Source organism: Balaenoptera borealis (genome assembly GCF_965194805.1).
Source record: "Balaenoptera borealis genome assembly, chromosome: X".
In the NCBI taxonomy this organism is placed as follows: Eukaryota; Metazoa; Chordata; class Mammalia; order Artiodactyla; family Balaenopteridae; genus Balaenoptera; species Balaenoptera borealis.
Window position 1 is genome coordinate 69,709,430 of NC_138881.1, and position 26,223 is coordinate 69,735,652.

The 26,223-nt window shown below is 36.0% G+C and overlaps 1 long non-coding RNA gene across 1 annotated transcript in view; it reads right to left on the reverse strand.

The window, feature by feature from the left end:
• Nucleotides 1–3,158: 3,158 nt before the first annotated feature.
• Nucleotides 3,159–26,223, reverse strand: part of LOC309620856 — a 115,771-nt gene continuing 92,706 nt past the window's right edge. The window contains exon 2 of the long non-coding RNA XR_014239704.1: nt 3,159–13,813. This is a non-coding gene — a long non-coding RNA (uncharacterized lncRNA). The remainder of the gene's footprint in view (nt 13,814–26,223) is intronic.

Here is a 26,223-nt window from a genome sequence, read left to right on the forward strand (position 1 = left end):
TTTGATGGAATAGTATATCACACAGGCTTTCTTTGCTCTTTTCATAAGTTTTTGCTTTTCGCTGAGTTATTTCAAAATTTCTATACTCTAACTCAGTTATTTAATTTTCCATTTGCTCTACTCTACTGCAGATGCTCTCTACTGCATTTTTCATTTTGTTCATTGAGTTCTTCAACTCCAGATTTTCTGTTTGGTTCTTTTTTATTTCAATCTCCTTTATTATTTTATTTCTCTCTCGTTGGTAAAACTGTCATTTTTATCATATATAATTAGAGATTTTCTTGAATTGTCTTTTGGCATTTTCTTGTAGCTCACTGAGATTCTTCAAAACAGCTATCTTGAATTCATTATTAGCTAGATCAAAAAATTCCATTCCTTGGAGCTCAGTTATCGGAAAATGAATATTTTCTTTTTGTGATGGCATGTTTCCTTGATTTCTCATGTTTCCTGTGGTTTTGCATTGCTGCTTTCATATTTGAAGTAGCAGACACTTTCTTAAATATTTGCTAGTTGCCTTCAGATGGCATACTCTGTTCATTGTTGATATTATCGACAGGATTTTCTCTGTCTTTGTATGGGTACACAACTCCACTCTTCTTGCTCCCTCTTGTGGCAGAATTCTTAAGCTTTTATGTCTTCTCTGGTTCTTACAACTCACCAGACTTCCTACTAAAAACCTCTTTTTTTCTTTCCTAGAAGGATGCAGTATAACTCAGTTTCGCATTTTTCTCCCCTGCTCATAGACTGTGCCTTGTTTTCTGAGAACACTCCCTTTCTACCCTAGATCTCTCATGCTGCTGCACATAGAGGCATGCACAAGGAAGCAACCACAGCATGGGAAGAGGTATGGCTTAGCACTCAAGGCATGGGAGGTGCCCACAGATCTGATAAGGAGATCCCTGTCTGTGGTATTCCCCAGGCATGTGGGTAGACTTACTGCTGAGTGCAATCCCTTAATTCCCTTGGAAATTTTTATCTGTTCCTTTCTTAATCTCTTCCCTCACCCCAGTCACAGAGGTCTCAATTTAGTACTCCAGGTGCTGAAGAAGAGAGACAGGATTTTTTCAGCCACATCCTGCACAGCTGAGGTAGTGAGACACTCACTCACCAATCTCCTATTTCCTCATAGGAGAGGGTGCTCTAGCCAGATAGACCATCCCAATGCAATATCCTTGGGAGTGGGGGGCAGTACTAGAATAGTTTCTCTTATTTTTCTCTCCACTTATACAAAACTTATATCTGGGGGAAGTCCAATCGTGTGTGGGAATCTCCCCTCAAGAAGTTTAGATGGCTGAAAATTTTCTCTGGTGTGTGGATATATGTTCAGATCAGCAGTCTCCAGATTTTTTTTTTCCCAAATAAGAGGAGTCTGTGCAGGTTTACTTGATCTGTTGTTTATGCAGCCTATACCAAGTTCTTTCTGCCTATTAACAGATACACAGGTAATTGAGACTCCTCCTGGTTCCCTTGGCATGTGTTACTAGATCCCACAACATCCACAAAAGCACTTTTGTCTGTGGATGAATGTCTAATTTGTTGTTTAAAATATTAGGGATAAAAAAGAGGAACATTTTATGCCAGCATGATGCTGATATCATTTCAGCTACTTTAAAATATCTTAATTTCCCTAATGTATTCTACTTCTTCACTGGTTCTTAGATTTTCTGTGTTATTCCTCTGTCTGTCATCGCTTGCCCCCAGTCATTCATGGGTCTGTTGTCCCCCAGTAGTTTTCGCAAACTGCAGTGCCTGACATTGCCTCCTGCAATTTCCAACATGATTGAAACTATACTGTCATTCCTGTTTGAGTTCAAAGTGAGGCAATACAGAAATCAGTTCTTCAGGCTGCTAACAAGCAAGTCAGGATGTTGCAAACAAGTTCATTCACGTCTTTCATCCTGAGGGAGGGAACAAGGAATTGGGTCACTTCTTCCCAACTGTGCCATGCTGTTCTGGGGAGGAGGTGAAGCAAGAGTGAATAAAAACACCTTGAAATTTCCTACCATTTTGAGTGTGGCTTTTTTCTTGGTTGGATTTTCCTTGGTTGCTGCTTATCCGTGACTAGTTTCCAGATCATCCCCAAAGCTATTTGAGTCGGTCTGTAGTTGTTTACTTGAGTTTACATGGAGGAAAAGGAGCATGGATTTTCCCAGTCCACAATCTTGCTGACTGCACACTGATCACTCTTTTTTTTTTCCAGCTTTTTTGAGGTATTATTGACAAATAAAAATTGTATATATTTAAGGTGCACAGTGTGATTATTTAATATAGGTAATCATGGTAAATGATTACAACAATCAAGTTAACACATCCATCACCTCACATAGTTGCCATACTTTTAAGAATACTTAAGATATTATCTTTCACCAAATATCAAGTCAATAATACAGTATTATTAATTATAGCTACCATGCTGTACATTAGATCCCATAATGTATTCATCTTATAACTGAAAGTTTGTACACTTTAAACAATATCTCCCTATTTTCCCCACCTCCTATCCCCTGGCAACCTCTGTTCTACTCACTTCTTCTATGAGTTTGACTTTTTAATATTTTATATTAAAATGATATTATACAGTATTTGTCTGACATTTCCCTAAACATAATGTCCATCAGTTTTATCTATGTTATAGCAAAAGGCAATGTTTTTTATGGCTGAATAATACTCCATTGTATATATAAACCATATTTTCTTTATCCATTCATCTGTCTGTCAGTGTACACTTAAGTTGTTTCCATATCTTGGTTATTGTTAATAATTGTACAATGAATATGGGGACGCAGATATCTTTTTGAGATACCGATTCATTTCCTTTAGTTATATACCCATAACGGGATTGCTGGATCATATGATAGTACTATTTTTAATTTTTGAGGAACCTATATACTGCTTTTCACAATGTTAACTAATTAATATATCATCTTCTCACATATTTACCTTTTTTTATGAGTACAGCTGAAATCTATTCCCTGAGCATATTACCAGTGTTCAATATAGTATTATTAAGTATAGTAATCATATGTGTACATTAGATCTCCAAACTTATTCATCCTACATAATTGAAATTTTTTACCTGTTGGCCAACATCTCCCCATTTCCCTCACCTCCTAGCCCCTGAAAGCCACAGTTATATTCTCTGCTTCTATGAGCTTGCCTTGTTTTTTTTTTTAATTTAGATTTCATATATAGGTATTTGTCTTCCTCTATCTGGTTATTACACTTAGGGTAATATCCTCTATTTCCATCCTTGTTGTCACAAATGTCAGGAATTCCTTCTTTCTCATGGCTGAATAATATTTAATTATATATATCTCACATCATCATTATCCATTCATCCACGCATCGATGGACACTGAAATTGTTTCCATCTTTCCTCCTGTGAAAATGCTTCAATATACATGGGAGAGCAGATATGATTTTGAGATACTGATTCTGTTTACTTTAGATATATGCCCAGAGTGGGACTGCTGGATTATGTGGCACTTGTATTTTTCATTTTTTGAGGAACCTCCATACTGTTTTCCGTAATGACTGCACCAATTTACATTCCCACCAACAGTGTAAAAATGTTCCTTATTTTGCACGTCCTCACCAACATTTGCTATCTTTTTTTTTAATAATAGCCATTCTAACAGGTGTGAGGTGGTCTCTCATTGTGGTTTTGATTGGCATTTTTGTGATAATTAGTGATGTTGAATACCTTTTCATATATCTATTAGCAATTTGTATGCCTTCTTTTTAAAAATGTTTATTCATGTTCTTTGCCTACTTTTAAATTAGGTTATTTTCTTGCCATTGAGTTGTTTGTGTTTTTAATATGTTTTGAATACTAATCACTTAGATTATGGTTTGCAAAAATTTTCTTCCATTCCATAGGTTGTCTCTTTACTCTGTTGATAGTTTCCTTAGATGTGCCAAAGCTTATTAATGTGAAAAATTGCTTTGAATTTTAATAGGGATTGCATTGAATCTGGAGATCACTTTGGGTAGTATGGATCTTTTAACAATAATAATTCTTCCAGTATATCAACAGGGGATATCTCTCAATTTATTTGTGTCCTGTTCAGTTTCTTTCATTGGGGTCTTATGGTTTTCAGTGTACAAATCTTTTACCCTCTTTGTTAAATTCATTTCTAAGTACTTTTTGTTGCTATTGTAAATGGGATTGTTTTCTTAATTTCTTTTTCAGATAGTTCATTGTTAGTGCATAGAAATGCAACTGATTTTTGTAGTTGATCTTGAATCCTGCATCTTAACTAAATTTCTTCATTAATTCTCACTTTTATTGTGGAGTGTTTAGGGTTTTCTATATATAAGATAATATCATCTGCAAACAGAAACTGTTTTATTTCCTTCTTCCTGATTTGAATGCCTTTTTTTCTTGCCTCATTGCTCTGACTAGGACTTCCAGTACTATGTTGAATAAGAGTGGCAACAGTGTCCTTGTCTGGTTCATGAACATTTTTCAACTTTTCATCCATCGAGTTTGATGTTACCTGTGGTTTTGTCATATATGGCCTTTATTATGTTGAGGTACCTATCTGTTGAGAGTTTTTATTATGTAAGTGTGTTGAATGGTTTCAAATGCTTCTTTTGAGATTATCATATGATTTTTCCTTCATTCTCTTAACGTAGTGTGTCACATTCCTTGATTTGTGTGTGTTGGATCATCCTTGCATTCCAGGGATAAATACCATTTGATCATGTTGTATATCTTTTTAATATGCTGTTGAATTTGGTTGGTTAACATTTTGTTGAGGATTTTTGCATCTAGATTCGTCAAAGATATTGTCCTGTAATTTTCTTTATTTTATAGTGTTATTGTCTGGCTTTGGCATCATGGTAATACTGAACTCATAAAAAGGATTAAAAGTGTTTCCTCCACTTTAATTTATTTGAAGAGCTTGTGAAATGTTGGTATTAATACTTCTTTAAATATTTGGAAGATTTTACCAGTGAAGCCATTTGGTTCTGGGTTTATTTGTTGGGAGGTTTTTGATTAGTGACTCAATCTTCTGACATATTGGTCAATACATACCATTTGTTCTTTTTTCCAGTTCAATGAGGTGTGAAGTTATGTTGCTTGTTTGAGATATTTCTTTTTCCTTTTGTAGGGATTTCTTGCCTCTAAGAACTACTTCTGCTGCATCCTATAAGTTTTAGTATGTTGTGTTTCCATTTTCATTCATCTCAATACATTTTCTTTTATTTCCCTTTTCATTTTTTTGACCTATTTATTGTTCAGAGTTATATTGTATTATTTCCACATATTTACAATTTTCTAAGTTATTTACTGCTATTGATTTCTAATTTCAGACCATTATGGTCAGAAAACATATATGATATAATTTCAATATTCTTAAATTTGTTATAAATTGTTTTGTGAACTTACACGTTATTCATCCTGGAGACAGTTTCACGTCTTTGAGAAGAATGTTTATTCTGGTGCAATTGAATTGAACTGAATTAGGACCATGTCGCCTATAATATTGTTCAAGTCCACTATTTCCTTATTGATTTTCTGTCTGGATGTTGTAAGTGTGGTATTGAAGTTCTCTACTATTATTGTATTGCTGAGTTTTTTTCTCCCTTTTGTTCTGTTAGTATTTACTTGATATATTTAGGTGCTCTGATATTGGGTGCATATGTATTTAGAATTGTCATATACTCTTAATAATTGACTCTTTTATCACTATATAATGTCCTTATTTGTCTCGTTACTGTTTTTGACTTAAAGTCTGTTCTGTCTGATACAAGCATAGACACCTCTGCTATCATTTGCTTACTTTTTGAGTGGAATATCCTTTTCCATTCCTTCACTTTAAGTTTAAGCATGTCCTTAAAGCTAAAGAGAGTCTTATGTAGGCAGCATATTGTTAGATCTTGTTGATTTATCCATTCAGACACTATGTCTTTTGATTGGAGACTTTAATCCATTTACATTTAAATTAATTATCAATAGGTAAGGATTTGCTCTTGATATTTTGTTCATTGTTTTCTGACTGTTTTGTAGGAGTTTTTTGTTGGTTTCTTCCTCTCTTGCTATCTTCTTTTGTGATTTGATAATGTTTTGTAGTGGTATACTTTGATTTCCTTTTTTTAATCTTTTGTGTGTCTACTCCAGGTTTTTTATTTTTGGTTACAAATAAGCTTACATAAAATACGTTATAGATATAACATAATATTTAAGCTGATAACAACATAACTTCTATAGCATACAAAAACTCTGCATGTGAATTACTTTTCCTCTCACATATTATGTTACTGATATCACAGTTTACATCTTTTATATATGGTGTATCCATCAACAGATTATTGTAGCTATAGTTAAGACAACTTTCACTGAACTTTTATCTCATTGTGAGAAGTAATTAATGTATCACAATATAGTATTCGAGTATTCTGAAAAGTCTCACCTTGTAGTTATTTTTGTACTTTCACATATTTAAATGTTGGTGTCCTTTCCTTTCAACTTGAAGACCTCCCTTTTTCATTTCTTGAAAGGCAGGTCTAGTTGTGATAAACTCCAACAGCTTTTCTTTGACTGGGAAAGTGTTTAACTTTCTTTCACTTTTGAAGGACAAGTTTGCTGGGAATTCTTGGTTGGTCCTTTTATTATTTTAGCACTGTTGTCATCCTACTCCCTCACGACCTGAAAGTTTCTGCTAAAAGTTCAATAATAGACTTTTGGGGTCACCTTTTATGTAAGATTTTTTTTCTCTTGCTACTTTTAAATTTCTTTGTTTTTTGATTTTTATACACTTTTATTATGATGTGTTTTGGAGACATTTTCGGGGACAAAATTTGGGGGAGGAGTCTAGGAGCTCATGCACTTGGATATCCAAATCTCTTGCCAGATTTGTGACGTTTTCAGACAATATTTTCATAATTAAGATTTCTGCCCCTTTCTCCCTCTCTTCTCCTTCTGGGATAGCAATAATGTGTAGATTGTATCTCTTAATGGTATCCAATAATTCATGTAGCCTTTTCACTCTTACTTGTATTTTATTTTCTTTTTTCTTCACTGACTAGATTGTTTCAAATGACTTGTACTCAAGATACTGACTCCTTCTTCTGCTTGGTGGGTCTACAGTTGAAGTGGTGTATTGAAATCTTCAGTTTTGTCATTTCTTAGACTCTAGGATTTCTGTTTGACTTTTGTGTTCTTTTTTATTGAGATATAGCTGATGTAAAATAGTATGTAAGTTACAGGTGTACAAAATAGTGATTCGCAATTTTTAAAGATTATTCTCCATTTACAGTTATTAAAATATTAGCTATATTCCCTGCATTGTACAATATATCCTTGTAGGTTATTTGTTTTATACATAAGAGTTTGTGCCTCTTAATCCCCTTCCCCTGTCTTGCTCCTCCCACTTTCTCTCCCCACTGGTAACCACTAGATTGTTCTTATATCTCTGAGCTTGTTTCCTTTTTGTTATATTCATTAGTTTGTTTTATTTTTAAGATACCACATATAAGTGATAACATACAGTATTTGTCTATATCTATCTGACTTATTTCACTTAGCATAATACCCTCCAAGTCTATCCATGTTGTTGGAAATTGCAAATTTTCATTCTTTTTCATGTCTGACTAGTATTCCATTGTAGATTGCTTAGATTGCTTCCATATCTTGGGAATTGTAAATAATGCTACTATGAGCATTGGGGTGCATGAATCTGTTCGAATTAGTGTTATTTTTTTGGGGGGGTATATACCCAAGAGTGGAATTGCTGGTTCATATGGTAGTTCTATTTTTAGTTTATTGAGAAACCACCATATTGTTTTCCACCAATTTACATTCCTACAAACAGTGTACGAGGGTTCCCTTTTCTCCACATCCTCACCAACATTTATTCATTGTCACCTTTTTGATGATAGCCATTCTGACAATATTAAAGTGATATGTCATTGTGATTTTAATTTGCATTTCTTTGAAGATTAATTATGATGAGATCGTTTCATATTCCAGTTTGCTATCTGTATGTCTTCTTTGGAAAAGTGTCTATTCAAGTCTTCTGCTCATTTTCTAATAGGGTTGTTTGTTTTTTAAATAGAGTTGTATGAGCTTTTTATATATAATATTTTGGATATTAACCCTTTATCGGTCATATCATAAGGAAATAGTTTCTCCCATTCATTGGTTGTCTTTTAATTTTGTTGTTGGTTCCTTTTGCTTTGCAAAAGCTTTTAGTTCTAATTAGGTTCCATTTAATTTTTTTTTCTTTTATTTCCTTTACTTTAGGAGACAGATCAAAAAATATATTGCTACAATTTATGTCAAAAAGTGTTCAGTCTATGTTTTCCTCTAGGAGTTTCATGGTTTCCAGTCTTAATTTTAGGCCTTTAATCCACTTTGTATTTACTTTTGTATATGGTGTGAGAAAATGTTCTAATTTCATTCTCCTACATGTAGGGGTCCAGACTTCCCAGTACCACTTATTGAAGATAATGTATTTTCTCCATTGTATATTCTTACCTCATTTGTCATAGATATTTTATTGTAGTTGATTTATGATGTTGTGTTAGTTTCTGATGTACAGAAAAATGTTTCAGTTATACAAATATGTAATATTCTTTTTCATATTCTTTTCAATTATGATTTATAACAGGATATTGAACATAGTTCCTTGTGCTATACAGTAGGACCTTGTTGTTTATCTATTTTATGCATAGTAGTTTGTATCTGCTAACCCCAAACTCCTAATTTATCCCTCCCCAACCCCTTCCCCTTTGGTAAACATAAGTTTATTTTCTATATCTGTTAGTCTGTTTCTGTTTTGTAAATGAGTTCATTTGTGTTATATTTTAGATTCCACATATAAGTGATATCATATAGTATTTGTCTTCCTGTTTCTTACTTACTTCACTTAGTATGATGATCTCTAGGAGGATCTCATTCATGTTACTGTAAATGACAATATTTCATATTTTTATGGCTGAGTAGTATTCCATTGTGCATATATATACCACATCTTCTTTATCCATTCATCTGTTGATGGACATTTCTATTGCTTACATGTCTTGACTATTGTAAATTGTGCTGCTATGAACACTGGGGCACATATATCTTTTCAAATTATAGTTTTCTCTGGATATATGCCCAGGAGTGAGATTGCAAGATCATATGGCAACTCTATTTTTAGTGTGTTAAGGAACCTCCATAATGTTCTCCATAGTGGCTGCACAAATTTACGTTCCCACCAACAGTGTAGAAGGGATGCCTTTGCTCCACACTGTCTCCAGCATTTGTTATTTATAGACTTTTTAATGATGGTCATTCTGATTGGTGTGAGGTGGTACCTCACTGTGGTTTTGATTTGCATTTCTCTAATAATTAACAATTTTGAGCATTTTTTCATGTGCCTGTTGGCCATCTGTATGTCTTCTTTGGAGGAATGTCTATATAGGTCTTCTGCCCAATTTTTAATTGGATTTTTTTTTATTATTGTGTTGCATGAGCTTTTTGTGTTTTTTGGAATTTAATCCCTTGTCAATAGCATCATTTGCAAATATTTTCTTCTAGTCCATATGTTGTCTTTTCATTTTGTTTATGGTTTCCTTTACTGTGCCAAAGCTTATAAGTTTGATTAGATCTTACTTGTTTATTTTTGCTTTTATTTCTATTGCCTTGGGAGACTGACCTAAGAAAACTTTGGTATGATTTATGTCAGAGAATGTTTTGCCTATGTTCTCTTCTAGGAGTTTTATAGTGTCTTGTCTTATATTTAAGTCTTTAAGCCATGTTGAGTTTACTTCTGTGTATGGTGTGAGGGTGTGTTCTAACTTCATTGATTTACATGCAGCTGTTCAGCTTTCCAAACACCACTTGCTGAAGAGACCGTCTTTTCTCCATTGTATATTTTTGCCTACTTTGTCAAAGATTAATTGACCATAGGTGTGTGGGCTTATTTCTGAGTGCTCTATTCTGTTCCATTGATCCATGCCAATACCACCTGTTTTTGTGTCAATACCACACTTTTAATTACTATAGCTTTGTGGTATTGTCTGAACTCTGGGATGGTTATGCCTCCAGCTTTGTTCTTTTTTCTGAGGATTGCTTTGGCAATGTTGGGTCTTTTATGGTTCCATATTAATTTTAAGATTATTTGTTCTAGTTCTGTGAAAAATATCATGAGTAATTTGATAGAGATCACATTAAACCTGCAGATTGCTTTGAATAGTATGGCCATTTAACAATATTAATTCTTCCAATCCAAGAGCATGATATATCTTTTCATTTCGTTGAATTATCTTCAAATTCCTTTATCAATGTTTTATAGTTCTCAGCATATAAGCCTTTCACCTCCTTGGTCAATTTTATTCTTAAGTATTTTATTTTTTTGATGCAGTTTTAAAAGGGATTTCTTTTTACTTTCTCTTTCTGATATTTCATTGTTAGTGTAAAAAAATGTAACATATATCTGTAAATTAATTTTGCATCCTGCTACATTGCTGAATTCATTTATCAGTTCTAGCAGTTTTATTTCTTTTTCTTGTCTGATTGCTGTTGCTAGGACTTCTAATACTATGTTGAATAGAAGTGGTGAGGGTGGGCAACCTTGTCTTGTTCCATATTTTACTGGGAAGGTTTTCAGCATTTCACCATTGAATATTATGTTGGCAGTGGGTTTGTCATAAATAGCTTTTATTATGTTGACATATGTTCCCTCTATACCCACTTTGGTAAAATTTTTATCATGAATGGATATTGAATTTTATCAAATAATTTTTCTGCATCTTTTGAGATAATCATGGGATTTTTGTCTTTTATTGATATAGTGTATCACATTGATCAATTTGAGCCATCCTTGTGACACTGGGGTGAATCCAAATTGATTGTGGTATATGATCCATTTTATGTGTTGTTGAATTCTGATTGCTAACATTTTCTTGAGAATTTTTGTATATTTATTCATCAAAGCTATTGCCCTATAATTTTTTCTTTGATGTTGTCTTTGTCTGCTTTTGTTATCAAGGTGATAGTGGCTTCAAAGCATGACTTTGGGAGTCTTCCCTCCTCTTCAATCTTTGGAAAAATTTGAGAAGGGTCGGTATAAATTCTTCTTTGTATGTTTGTTAGAATTCCCCAGTGAAGCCATCTAATCCAGGACTTTTGGCTGCAGGGAGATTTTTGTTGTTGTTGTTTTGTTTGTTTGCTTGTTTTTAAATACAGATTCCATTTTAACGCTAGTGATTGGTTTGTTCAAACTATCTATTTTCTTGATTCAGTTTTGGTGGGCTGTAGAAACTTCATTTTTTCTAGGTTGTCCAATTTGTTGGCATATGATTGTTCATAGTATTCTCTTATTTTTTTTATTATTGTGGTATCAGTTGTTATTTCTCCACTTTCATTTCTTATTTTGTTTATTTGGGTCCTCTATTCTTCTTGGTGAGCTTTGACAGAGTTTTATCAGGTTTTTTTTTACCCTTTCAAAGAACCCACTCTTGGTTTTATGGATTTTTTCCTCTTGCTTTTTAACCTCTATTTTATTTATTTTCTCTCTGATCTTTATAAATTCCTTCCTTGTGCTGACTTTAGGTTTTGTTTGTTCTTATTTTTATAACTCTTTTAAGTGGCAGGTTAGGTTGTTTATTTGAGATTTTTCTAGTTTTTTGAGGAAGGTCTTTATCACTATGAACTTCCCTCTTAGGACTGCTTTTGCTGCATTCCATAGATTTTATATGGTTGTGTTTCATTGCCATTTGTCTCAAGGTATTTTTTTAAATTTCCTCTTTGTTACACTGTTGAATCATTTGTTTTTTAGTAGCATGTTGTTTTGTCTCCATATAATTGTTTTTTTCTCGTTTCTCTTTCTGTGGTTGATTTTTAGTTTCAGACTCTTGTGGTCAGAAAACCTGCTTGAAATAATTTCTATCCTCTTACATTTGTTGAGGCTTGTTTTTTGTCCTAGTATATGGCCAATCCTGGAGCATGTTCCATGTGCACTTGAAAACAATATGTATTTTGTTTTTTTTTGGATGCAATGCCCTGAAAATATCAATTAAGTCTAACCATTCTATTGTATCATTTAAGATCTCTTTTACCTTATTGGTTTTTGGTCTGGAAGATTTATCCATTGACATAAGTGGATAACAGAAATATCTCTTAATGTTATTGTATCACTGTCATTTTCTCAATTTATGTTAACATTTGTTATATGTATTTAGGTACTCCTATATTGTGTGCATATATTTTAACAAGTGTAATATCCTCTTCTTGTATAGATCGTTTTACACAGTGTCCTTTATCTTTCATTATGGCTTTTGTTTTAAAGTCTATTTTGTCTGATATGAGTATTTCTACCACTGTTTTCTTGTCATTTCCATTTGCATGAAATATCTTTTTCCATCCTTTCACTTTCAATCTATGTGTACCCTTTGCTCTAAAGTGGGTCTCTTGTAGGCAGCATATGGTAGGCTCTTTTTTTTTAATCCAATATGCCACTCTATGTCTTTTGATTGGACATTTATTCCATTGACATTTAAGGTAATTATTGACAGATATATATTTACTGACATTTTAAACATTGTTTTCCAGTTGATTTTGTATTTCTTCTTTGTTCCTTTCTTTTTCTTTTTCTTTTTCCTTTTTTTGATTTGATGGTTTTATTTTGTATTATGCTTGTGTCCTCTGGTTTTTGGTTTTTGTTAATCTATTGTATGTTTTTTATTTGTGGTTACCCTGTTTTTCAAGTATGTTCACCCATTACTACGTCTACTTTTTTAGACTGTTAGTCATATAGGTTCAAACACATTCTTTAAAAAAATCTACATTTTCTTACTCTCCTCCCCCCACATTATATGATTTTGATGTCCTGTTTTACATTTTCATGTTTATCCTTTTGTTGTTCATTGTAGTTATCATCACATTCACACACACACACAAAAATGTGCACTGGCCTTTAAAAAGAAGGAAATTCTGCAATATGGGACAACATGGCTGAACCTTAAGGATGTTATGCTAAATGAAGTGAGTCAATTACAAAAAGATGAATACCACATAATTCCATTTATATAAGGGTCTAAAATAGTCAAATTAATAGAATCAAAGAGTAAAATATAGTTTCTAGGGGTTGGTGGGGAGAGTGAGTTGGGGAGTTACTACAATGGGCATAAAGTTTCAGTTGAGCAAAGTGAATTAGTTTTAGAGATTTGTTGTACAACATTGTAACTATAGTCAACAGTACTATATTGTACCCTTAAAAAAATTATTGAAAGGATAGATCTCAGGTTAAATATTCTTGCCACAGTAAATAATTTTAAAAATGTGTACTTGCTTATTTAAGTGATTTACTTCCCATGTGTGATTTTCTCTCTCCTATAAATTCTTGCTACTTTTCTGTTTAGAGAATACCTTTAGATATTTCTTTTAGGATAAGTTTAATATTGCTATATTCTTTTAGTTTTTTCTTGTCTGAGAAACTCTATCTCTCCTATTCTAAATGATAATCTAGCTGGGTAGAGTAGCCTAGGTTGCAAGCTTTTCCCTTTCAGAACTTCAAATATATCTTGCCACTCCCTTCTGACCTGCAACTTTTCTGTAGAGAAATCTGCTGATAGCCTTATGGGGGTCTTTGTATTTAACTCTTTGTTTTGTTGTTGTTGTTTCTTTTGTTCTTGCTGCCTTTAGAATCCTCTCTTTATCTTTAACTTTTGCCATTTTAATTTTAAAATATCTTGGTGTAAGTCTGTTTTGGTTCATCTTGTTTGGGACCATCTGTGCTTCCTGTATCTAGATATCTGTTTCCTTCCTTAGGTTTTGGAAGTTTTCAGCCATAATCCCTTCAAATACATTTTTGATCTCCTTTCCTCTTTCTTCTCCTTCTGGAATCCCTATTATGCATATACTGGGACACTTCATATTATCCCATAGGTCTTGTATATTGCTTTCTTTTGTCTTCTTGTCTGTTGTTCTGATTGGGTGATTTCCATTATTCTATCTTCCAGATCACTTATTCATTCTAGTGCATTTTCCAGTTTGCTATTTATTGCCTTTAGCTCAGCTTTTGTCTCAGCAAATTAGTTTTATAATTTTAATTAGCCCTGCTTTATAGTTTCTAGTTAAATGTTACAGTAATCTGCATTTCTATCTATAGGTCCTTTAAATTCCTTCAGTAATTTTTTTTCATCTCTACCCCACTGCATGTAGGATCCAAGTTCCCTGACCAGGGATTGAACCCATGCCCCTGCAGTGGAAGCACAGAGTCCTAACCACTGGACTGCAAGGGAAGTCCCTCGTTCAGTATTTTTATTACCTCCTTTTTGAACTTGGGATCTGGTAGACTGGAGCTGTCTGTTTCACTGTTTGTTCTTTCATGGAAATTCTCTTGATTTTTTAATTGGGAGTGATTCCTCTGCTTCTTCATTTTACTTACATTCTTATGACTATGAGTTTAAGAGAAACAGTTATCTACTATGGTTTGAAGGGATGTTTTTATGTGAGAGTGTCCCTGTGTAGCTTCCATGAGTCTAATATTTTTGGTGAGAGGGCTGTTTTTAGAATGTATGCCTACCACATCTTTTCTCAGTGTGTGCTGGCTGTTATCCCCTTAAAAGGGGGTATGATTTTTGTGGTGGTGATGAGAGTCTACACTGGATGTTGAGCAGGGCCTCCTCTTTGCTCTGTGGTTGTCACAGCCCTGTCAGGGGCAGAGCTTGCTCCCCAGTTGCTGTGGTAAATGCCCCCAGATCAGTTTCTGAACTGCAGTGTGAGGTAGGTGGGGCTGGAGTGCTCCCACTGTGAGAGGAACCACTGAGTATACCTCTGCAGGAGCTGTCCACTGGGAAGAGTGCTCTGTGGTGTCACTTGTCACCCATTGTGTGGGCTCACAAAATAGTTTTGGGGGACTGCTCTCAGTCCTGCCTCAACCACGGGAATTCAGGCAGTTGGCCCAGGTGTCCCTCAGGCACTGTGCTCACAAAGTGACTAGCACAGATTCATTGGCATGGAACCACTGAGGTCAGGCACTGGGACTGCCATAGTCATGCATGTAGACATGCCATAGATGCTACTGAGTTAGCTCAGACATGGGGCTCTGTCTCTGTGTACACATGCCTGGAGAACCTGCAGCAGAACCTGCCACAGCCACAGAAGCACCAGTAATTCACTCAGATGTCCCACAGTCTCTTGGTTTACAAAGCAACCTCTGGTGCATAAATCCACGGATCACACAGCCCCTGAGACACTCAGATTCCAGTCCTGCTGAAGTCAGGACCTCTGGGGATTTCAGCCCCACCTCCCCGTGTGGGCAATCCTAGGGAGCTTATGAGCTCCCACAACTCATAGAGGTGGAGCCACATCCACAGTGAGTGTGCCAAGAGTGGGGCTGCTATGGTGGGCCCCACACTTCACTTCCTGTGAATATTTTAACAATGGGGTTTCAATGGCAAACCTGGGCTCCTTCCTGTGCACACCACTGGTTGTGGCTGGGAGCATGCTCCAGCCCCTTTAGGATGTCTCCACACAGCCAACCCCAGTCCTCTCCATGGGTCTGTCCTCAAGCCTGAGGACACCCTATTTGCACCAGAATGCAAACATTTCATGCTAGGGAATGCAGTGAGGTGACAGGGACCCTCTTTGCTGGTCTCTCTCTGTTTTGTCTATCACAAACTGTCTGCTGCACTCTCCTCTGAGGCTGTGAAACTCTCTTTCTGTCCTGGCTGATCTCCTCACTGGTAAAGGTGCTTCCCAGGGTGACAGAACAGCTTCCTCCTAGGGGCACAGCTTCCTCCCAGGGGCACAGGTCTTGTCCTGATTACTTTTTTTTTTCCTACCGAATTACGTGGTGATCTTTCTTGCGATTTTGGTTTTATGTGATCATCTGCCAGTGTTCTGCAGGTATTCTGTGAGAATTGTTCCACATGTAGATGTATTTTTGATGTATTTGTGGGAGAAGGTGAGCTACACGTCCTTCTATTTCACCATCTTGATCCGGCCTGTCATATATTAATTAACCATAAGTTTGAGTGTTTGCTTCTGGGCTCTCTATCCTGTTCCATTGATCTATGTGTCTATTTTTGTGGCAGTACTGTACTGTTTTGATTACTGTAGCTTTGTAGAATAGTCTGAAGTCAAGGAGCATGATTCCTCCAGCTCTGATCTTCTTTCTCAAGATTGTTTTGGCTATTTGGATTATTTTGAGTTTCCATGCAAATTTTAAAATTATTTGTTCTAGTTCAGTGAAAAAATGCCTTAGGTATTTTGATGGATATTGCATAGAATCTGTACATTGCCTTGGGTAATATGGTCATTTTAGCAATATTAATTCTGCCAATCTATGAACATGGCAAATCTTTCCATGTGTTTGTGTTGTCTTCAATTTCTTTCATCACTGTCTTACAGTTTTCTGAGTACAGGTCTTTAACCTCCTTCAGTAGGTTTATTCCTAGGTATCTTATTCTTTTTGATATGATGATACATGTGGTTATTTCCTTAATTTCTCTTTCTGATAGTTTGTTTTTAGTGTATAGAAATGCAACAGATTTCTCTATATTAATTTTGTATCCTGCAACTTTACCAAATTCACTGATGAGCTCCAGTATTTTTCTGGTGGTGTCTTTAGCATTTTCTATGTATGGTATTATGTCATTTGCAAGCAGTGACAGTTTTATTCTTCTTTTCCAGTTTGGACTCCCTTTATTGTCTGATTGTTCTGGTTAGGAGTTCAAATACTATGTCGAATAAAAGTGGTGAGAGTGGGAATCCTCATCTTGTCCCTGATCTTAGAGGAAATGCTTTCAGCTTTTCAACATTGAGTATGATGTTAGCTGTGGGTTTGTCATATATGACTTTTATTATGTTGAAGTATGTTCCCTCTATGCCCACTTTCTGCAGAGTTTTTATCATAAAGGATGTTGAATTTGTCAAAAGGTTTTTCTGCCTCTACTGAGATGATCATATGGTTTTTATCCTTCGATTTGTTAATGTGTTGTGTCATATTGATTGATTTGTGGATATTAAAAAATCTTTGAATCCCTGGGATAAATACCACTTGATCATGGTGTGTGATCCTTTTAAGGTATTGTTGGATTTGGTTTGTTAGTATTTTGTTGAGGATTTTTGCATCTATGTTCATCAGTGATATTGGCCTGTAATTCTCTTCTTTGATGGTATGTTTTCCTGGTTTTGGTATCACGGTGATGCTGGACTCATAGAATGAGTTTGGAAACATTCTTTCCTCTGCAAGTCTTTGGAATATTTTGAAAAGGATAGGTGTTAACTCTTCTCCAGTTATTTAGTAGAATTTACCTGTGAAACTATCTGGTCCTGAACTTTTGTTTGTTGAGAGTTTTAAATCACAGATTCATTTTTTTTACTGATAGTTGGTCTGTTCACATTTTCTATTTTTTCCTGGTTCAGTCTTGGGAAATTGTATATTTGTAAGAAGTTGTCCATTTCTTCAAGATTCTCCATTTTATTCACGTATAAGTGTTCATAGTAGTCTCTCATGATATTTTGTATTTCTGTAGTGTTGGTTATAACTTCTTCTTTGTCATTTCTGATTTTATTGATTTGGACCTTCTCTTTTTCTCTTGATGAGTTTGGCTAAAGGTTTATCAATTCTGTTTATCTTTTCAAAGAATCAAGAATCATAGTTTCATTGATCTTTTCTATTGCTTTTTTCATCTCTGTTTCACTTACTTCTGCTCCGAGTTTTATAATTTCTGTCCTTCTACTAACTTTGGGTTTTGTTTGTTCTATTTCTAACTCTTCTAAGTGTAAAGTTAGGTTGTTTATTTGAGATTTTTTTCTTTTTCCTGAGGTAAGGGTCTACTGCTCTAAACTTCCCTCTTAGAACTGCTTTTGCTGCTTTCCATAGATTTTGCATTATTTTGTTTTTGTTTTCATTTGTCTTCAGGTATTTTTTTATTTCTTCTTTGATTTCTTCAGTGATCCATTGATTGTTTACTAGTATATTGTTTAACCTCCACGTGTCTGTGTATTTTGCAGGTTTTTTTCTTGTGGTTGACTTTTAGTCTCATAGCATTGTGATTGGAAAAAATGCTTGTTATGATTTCAATTCTCCTAAATTTACTAAGCCTTGCTTTGTGGCCTACCATGTGATCTATCATAGTGAATGTTCCATGTGCACTTGAAAAGAGTCTGTGTTCTGATGATTTTGGACGGAATGTTCTACATATATCAAGTAACTTCATCTGGTCTAAAGTGTCATAAGACCAGTTTTGCCTTATTTGTTTTCTGTCTGGATGATCTGTCCATTGACGTAAGTGGGATGTTAAATTCCACTACTTTTGTTACTGTCAGTTTCTCCCTTTATATCTGTTAATAGTTGCATTATGTACTTAGGGTGGTCCTATGTTTGGTGCATATATATTTACAATTGTTGTATCTTCTTCTTTTATTGATATCTTTATCATTCCACAATGTTTTTCTTTGTCTCTTATTACAGTCTTTACTTTAAAATTTACTTTGCCTGATGTAAGTATTGCTATCTTTCTTTCCTTTGACTTCCATTTGCATGGAATGATTTTTCCCATCCCCTCACCTTCAGTTTGTGTGTGTCTTTAGATGTGAAGTGAGTCTCTTGTAGGCAGCATCTATATGGGTCTTGTTTTTGTATACATTCAGCCATTGTATGTCTTTTAATTAGAGCATTATTCCATTTACATGTACAGTAATTATTGATATGCATGTTCTTATTGCCATTTTGTTGTGTTGGGGTTGTTTTCATAGGTGTTTTTTCTGCCTTTCTTCTTTGTTTTTTTCTCTTGTGATTTGCTGACTGTCTTTAGTGTTTTGTTTGTATTCCTTTTTCTTTGTATTGATGTATCTACTATAGCTTTTAATTTGTGGTTACCATGAAGTTGTTATATAGCTATCGTCTATCTATCTATCTATCTATCTACATGACTGTTTCATTTCAAGTTGCTGATCTCTTACTTTCAAATGCATTTTAAAAACTCTGCAGTTGTACTATCATTCCCTTACAATTACTCTTTTTGATATCATAGTTTACATCAATTTCTTTTCTTTTCTTTTCTTTTTTATTGTCTTTTTTGAACATCTTTATTGGAGTATAATTGCTTTACAATGGTGTGTTAGTTTCCGGTTTATAACAAAGTGAATCAGTTATACATATACATATGTCCCCATATCTCTTCCCTCTTGTATCTCCCTCCCTCCCACCCTCCCTATCCCACCCCTCCAGGTGGTCACAAAGCACTGAGCTGATCTCCCTGTGCTATGCGACTGCTTCCCACTAGCTATCTGTTTTACGTTTGGTAGTGTATATATGTCCATGCCACTCTCTCACTTTGTCCCAGCTTACCCTTCCCCCTCCCTGTATCCTCAAGCCCATTCTCTAGTAGGTCTGTGTTTTTATACCTGTCTTACCCCTAGGTTCTTCATGACCATTTTTTTTGTAGATTCCATATATATGTGTTAGCATACAGTATTTGTTTTTCTCTTTCTGACTTACTTCACTCTGTATGACAGACTCTAACTCCATCCACCTCACTACAGATAACTCAATTTCGTTTCTTTTTATGGCTGAGTACTATTCCGTTGTATATATGTGCCACATTTTCTTTATCCATTCATCTGTTGATGGACACTTAGGTTGCTTCCATGTTCTGGCTATTGTAAATAGAGCTGCAATGAACATTTTGGTACATGACTCTTTCTGAATTATGGTTTTCTCTGGGTATATGCCCAGTAATGGGATTGCTGGGTCGTATGGTAGTTCTATTTTTAGTTTCTTAAGGAACGTCCATACTGTTCTCCATAGTGGCTGTATCAACTTACATTCCCACCAACAGTGCAAGGGGGTTCTCTTTTCTCCACACCTTCTCCAGAATTTGTTGTTTGTAGATTTTTTGATGATGGCCATTCTGACCAGTGTGACATGATATCTCATTGTAGTTTTGATTTGCATTTCTCTAATGATCAAACTCTTAGAGGACAACATAGGCAGAACACTCTATGGCATAAATCACAGCAAGATCCTTTTTGACCCACATCCTAGAGAAATGGAAATAAAAACAAAAATAAACAAATGGGACCTAATGAAATGTAAAAGCTTTTGCACAGCAAAGGAAGCCATAAACAAGATGAAAAGACAACCCTCAGAATGGGAGAAAATATTTACAAATGAGGCAACTGACAAAGTATTAATCTCCAAAATTTACAAGCAGCTCATGCAGCTCAGTATCAAAAAAACAAACAACCCAATCAAAAAATGGGAAGAAGACCTAAATAGACATTTCTCCAAAGAAGATATACAGATTGCCAACAAACACATGAAAGAATGCTTACATCTATTTATTTTGTGTATCTGTTAACTGCTTATTGTGGATATAGATGATTTTACTATTTTTCTTTCTTTTAACCTTCCTCCTAGCTTTGTGTGTGGATGATTTCCTACTTTTACTGTATGTTTGCCTTCACCAATGAGCTTTTTTTTTTATTAATTTTCTTTTTTCTAATTGTAGCCTTTCATTTTTCACTTAGAGAAGTTTCTTTAACATTTCTTGTAAAGCTGGTTTGGTGGTGCTGAACTCATAGCTTTTCCTTGTCTGTAAATCTTTTGATCTTTCCATCAAATCTGAAAGAGAGCGTTTCTGAGTAGACTGTTCTTGGGTGTAGGTTTTTCCCTTTCATCACTTTAAATATATCATGCTATTCCATCTGATCTGTGGAATTTCTGGTGAAATGTCAAATGATCATTTTATGAGGTTTCCATTGTATTTTATTCGTTGCTTTTCCTTTGCTGCCTCTAAAATTCTCTCTTTATCTTTAATTTTTGCCATTTTAATTATAACATATCTTGAAGTGTTCCTCTTTGAGTTAATCCTGTATGGGACTGTGTGTTTCTTGGGCTTTGCTGTCTGTTTCCTTTCCTAGGTTAGGTAAGTTTTCAGCTCTTATGTCTTCAAATATTTCCTCAACTCCTTTCTCTCTTTTCCTTCTGGAACCCCTATAATATAAGTATTAGCATCCTTGTTGTTGTCCCAGAAGTCTCTTAAACTTTCTTAATTTATTTTCATTATTTTTTCTTTTTCCTGTTCAGAATCAGTGATTTCCACTACTCTGTTTTCCAGCTCACTGATTCATTCCTCTGTATCATTTAGTATACTGTTGATTCCTTCTAGTGTATTTTCCACTTCAGTTATTGTATTGTTCATCTCTGTTTGGTTGTTCTTTATGTTTTCTAACTCTTTGTTAAAAACTTCTAAATTCTCACTCTGTGCGTCCATTCTTTTCCCAGGTTCTTTGGTCATATTTATGGTTACTATCTTGAAATTCTCAAGTAGATTGCTTATCTCCACTTCATTTAGTTCTTCTTCTGGAGTTTTATCTTGTTCCTTTGTCTGGAACATGTTCTTCTGTTGCCTCATTTTGCCTAAGTTTCCGTTTGTATTTTTCTTTATCTGGTAAGTTGGTTATGTTTCCTGACCTTGGAGAAGTGTCCTTTTGTAGGAGACATCCAATGTACCCCCAGCTGCACACTCCCCTCTTGTCACTTAAGCTGTATTCTCTAGAAGTTCCCCCATGAGGGCCACATGGGTCCTTTTGTTGTGGCGGGCTGACTATTTGGGTGCTCTGGTAGTATTTTTTGGCCCCTGGTCTGGTTGGTTGCCAGGCCCTGCCTTGTGCAGAGGCTGCCATCTGCTGGTTGGTGGGGCTGGGTCACAAAGCAGTTGACTGCAGAACCCCAGGGCTCCCAGGGCTTATGCTGGCTCCCTGGTGGGTGTAGTCAAGATCCAGAAGATTTTGCAGCTGTTGTCCTCCCACTGGTGGGTGAAGCCAGGTCCTCAGATTAGTGCTGGCCACTTGGCAGGCAGAGCTGTGTCCTGTAGTCTGGTTACAGGACCCAGAGGCCCCAGAGTTGGGGTGAGATCACTGAGTGGGGGATGGTTTCTGACACAGTTGGGTATGTGTTCTAGGGTGTCCTGAAGCTTGTTTTGGTCTGTTAGTGGGTAGGGTTAGGGCTCAACTGGCCCTGGGCAGGTTTTAGCCTGCTGGTAGACAGGCTTTGTCCACAAGCTGTGTGGTTGTGGTTTTCTCAAGTCTGGTGTCTCCCCTCTGTGGGGCAAGACTGGTCCAGAGGTTAGAGAAGGTTCCCTGAAGGGCAGGGCCAGGGCCAATGGAATTCTGGGACTGGTGCATGCCCACTGTTTGGTGAAGCTAGGTCCTGGACTCTGTTGGTTAGGGCTGTGTCCAGAGGTGGTTGTAGGCTCAGGGGGTCTTAAGACAGCCTGTCTGCTGATGGGTGGGGATGTGTCCCTTCCCAGTTAGTTGTTTGGTCTGAGGTGCCCAAGCATTGGTGCCTACAGGCTTTTGGGTGGGACCAGGTCTTGACATTAATGAGCTACAGGGGGGATTCCACAAAAGTGCTGCAAGCACTATTGTCCCAATAGTAGAAGGAGCTCCCAAAAATGGTTGGTGCCAGCATTTATGTTCCCAGGGTGAGCTGCAGTCACCTCCTGCCTCTCTAGGAGATTATCCAAGATTAGCAGGTAAGTCTGACCCAAGCCCCTCTCAGATTACTGCTTCTGCTCCACCTTGTGGTTTCTTCTTTATGTCTTTAGTTGTAGAAGGTCTTTTTTGGTAGGTTCTGGTCTTTTTCATCAATGGTTGTCCTGCAGATAGTTGTGATTTTGGTGTTCCTGTGAGAGAAGGTGAGCTCATGATCTTTCTACTCCACCATCTTTGCCAAGAACTCTGTTTGACTTTTTAATGGTTTCTATTTCTGTGTTGAACATCTCATTTTGTTCATGCACTGATTTTGTAATTTTGTTTTGTTTTCTATCTGTGTTTTCTTGTCGTTCACCAAATTTGTTTAAGAGGATTATTCTGAATTTTTTGTCAGGAAGTTGATAGATCTCCATTTCTTTAGGTTAACTTATTGGAACTTTACTAGTTTCCTCTGTTACATAATGTTTTCTTGATTATTTTTGACACTTGTGGTCTTTAAATTGGTGTCTACACATTTGAAGAAATAGACCCCTCCTTTAGTCTTTACAAACAGGCTTCAGCAGGTAATTCTTCACCAATCAGCTGATTGTAGGTGTGCAATTGGGTTGTATCCACAGATGATTTTGCTGCTGAAGTCCTTGGATGTGCAGATCTGGTGCCTGGGTTAGCAGGTGGTCTTGCCTGGTGCCTCAGTCCATAGCAGTGAGGCTGGAGCCTAGTCTACTGGGGCAGGACTCTCATTTGGGTTCACAGAGTGGGCCTATTTCCTGAGTCTGCAGTGATTGGCCTAGGACCTGAGTCCATATGGTAGACCTGGATCCTGGGTCCTCAGGGTATTGGGGACCACTAGGATGGGCCTGATAATTGGAATTGTGAAAGTAGTCCTGGTGTCTGGGTCCATGGGTTCCACCATGGAGGCTGAGTCTGCAGTAGTTAACCCATCACTGAGACTTGGTTGGAGCCTGAGTGTGGGAGATAGCCTAGAGCTTAGGTTCATGGAGGTTTTCTTGAAACTGGGGCAAGCATGAAGACTGGGCCACAGGACTCAACCTGGTGTTGAGGTGGGCAGGGAGTGTTGGTCCATGGGAGACAGCTTGGAGCTTGTGCCTGTGGGGATAGCTTGGTGCTGAGGTTATCCTAGAGGCTGGGGTTCCAGGTACAGGTTTGGCAGTTGGGTAAACAGTGGCTGGTCATGTGCTTGGGTGGTCCAGAAATTTCGGGTTCAAAAGTGATGGTTTGGAGATTGGTCTGTCCAGCCTAGTTTGGAGCTGAGGGGGAAGGGAACTTGGGGCTATGGGAGCTTGCCTGTGGCGTTGAGACCACATGGCTGGTCTGACACTCGCACTAGACTGGTGGTGGGGTTCATGGTTTAAGTTGGGTGCTCACTTAACTACATCTTCCATGGAGAGGTTGTGTCTCTCCATGCTGGTATACTCAGGTTTGTAGGAGGGGTGATGAGAGTAGAAGGAAACTGTCTTTTCTACACTCTTCAATCTGTTTTTTCTTAATCTGGGCTCCACCACATGCTATAATTTCTCACTTGGAATCTTTAGCTCTTTTAAAAGTACTTGTGTACATTGATAGCTATTCAAATTGCTTTGGATATTTATAATCTTTTTATGGTTCCATAACAGTTTTATGATTATTTTTCTATTTCTGTGAAAAATACCATTGAAATTTTGAAGGAAATTGCATTAAATCTGTAGATTGCCTAAGGTAGTATGGACATTTTACAATATTAAGTTTCCAATCCATAAACATGGGATATCTTTGCATTTATTTGTTTCCCCTTAAGTTTCCTTCATCAGTGTATTATAGTTTTCAGTGTACAGATTTTTAACTTCATTGAGTTAATGTATTATTAAGTATTTTATTCTTTTTGATACTACTCTAAATGGGATTTCTTTCTTAATTTCTCTTTCAGATAGTGTGTTGTTAGTGTGTAAAAATGCAACTAAATTTTTTATGTTGATTTTGTATCCTGCATCTTTACTGAATTTGTTTGTTAGTTTCTACCAGTGCTTTTGTAAAGTGTTTAGTTTTCTATATAAAATGTCATGTCACCTGCAAACAGAGACAATATTTTTTAAACATCTTTATTGTAGTATAATTGCTTTACAATGGTGTGTTAGTTTCTGCTTTATAACAAAGTGAATCAGTTATACATATACATATGTCCCCATATCTCTTCCCTCTTGTATCTCCCCACCCTCCCACCCTCCCTATCCCACACCTCTAGGTGGTCACAAAGCAGCGAGCTGATCTCCCTGTGCTATGCAGCTGCTTCCAACTAGCTACCTATTTTACATTTGGTAGTGTATATATGTCCATGCTACTCTCTCACTTTGTCACAGCTTACCCTTCCCCCTCCCCATATCCTCAAGTCCGTTCTCTAGTAGGTCTGTGTCTTTATTCCCGTTTTGCCCCTAGGTTCTTCATGACTTTTTTTTTTTTAGATTCCATATATATGTGTTAACATACGGTATTTGTTTTTCTCTTTCTGACTTACTTCACTCTGTATGACAGTCTCTAGGTCCATCCACCTCACTACAAATAACTCAATTTCGTTTCTTTTTATGGCTGAGTAATATTCCATTGTATATATGTGCCACATTTTCTTTATCCATTCATCTGTTGATGGACACTTAGGGAATGTAAATTGATACAGCCACTATGGAGAACAGTATGGAGGTTCCTTAAAAAACTAAAAATAGAACTACCATATGACCCAGCAATCCCACTACTGGGCATATACCCTGAGAAAACCATAATTCAAAAAGAGTCATGTACCAAAATGTTCATTGCAGCTCTATTTACAATAAGCAAACAGAGACAATTTTATTTCTTCCTTTCTGATTTGTTACCATTTCTTTCTTTTTCTTGCCTAATTGCTCTGACTAGGACTCCTGTACTATTCTGAATAAAAGTGGTGAAAGTGAGCACTATTGTCTTAATCTTGATCTTAGAGGAAAAGCTTTCAGATTTTCACCATTGAGCACGATGTTAGCTCTAATCTTCTATTATATTGGCCAAGATTACCTTTAAAAACAGGCAATAAAAAGCTTTAAGATTTCCATTAGAATCCAGAAACATTTGGGCATCCTTTGTCAACTCCAAAGAGTAGCTTATAAAATCAATATTTTGGTAATTTTCTATTGTGAAAACAGTTTTCATATTTTAAAATGTAATTTTAACATATACTTTGTGATAAGGCAGATTCTTACAAGAGCAGAAATTTTTAATAAAGCAATAATTCACTAATAATTACAACTGATTCCTTTCATAGGGACTGCACAATGTTTAATATCTTATTATCTAAAGTATAGAACATCTTAATCTGCTGATACAACTGAATCTGTTGTTATAAACATATCTTTATACAGCCCTCATGTTTTTAAAATATTTATTTTATGATATTTTGGGGTTCATACTGATTGTAAATTCACCATGGATAATCCAAAACTAAACTATGGAAAATTAAAATTTGACAGAATACACAAATAGTGGGATGGATTTCCTAAATCATTCATAGACATACCAGTTTTGAGAACTATACTTTCATTGACTTGGTGGACCAAACTCAATCAGGAAAGCAATTAAGTAAGTCTATGCCCAGATGATTGACCACATTCACAGTCCTTCTAAATAAGAAGTCTAGTTCAGGGCTCAATTTTTTAAAATAAATTTGTACCTCAGTAGTTGAACAAGCAGAATTTTATGCCAAAAATAAAACAAATAATTAAATAAACCTTATATTGAACCTACTTGCTGACCTC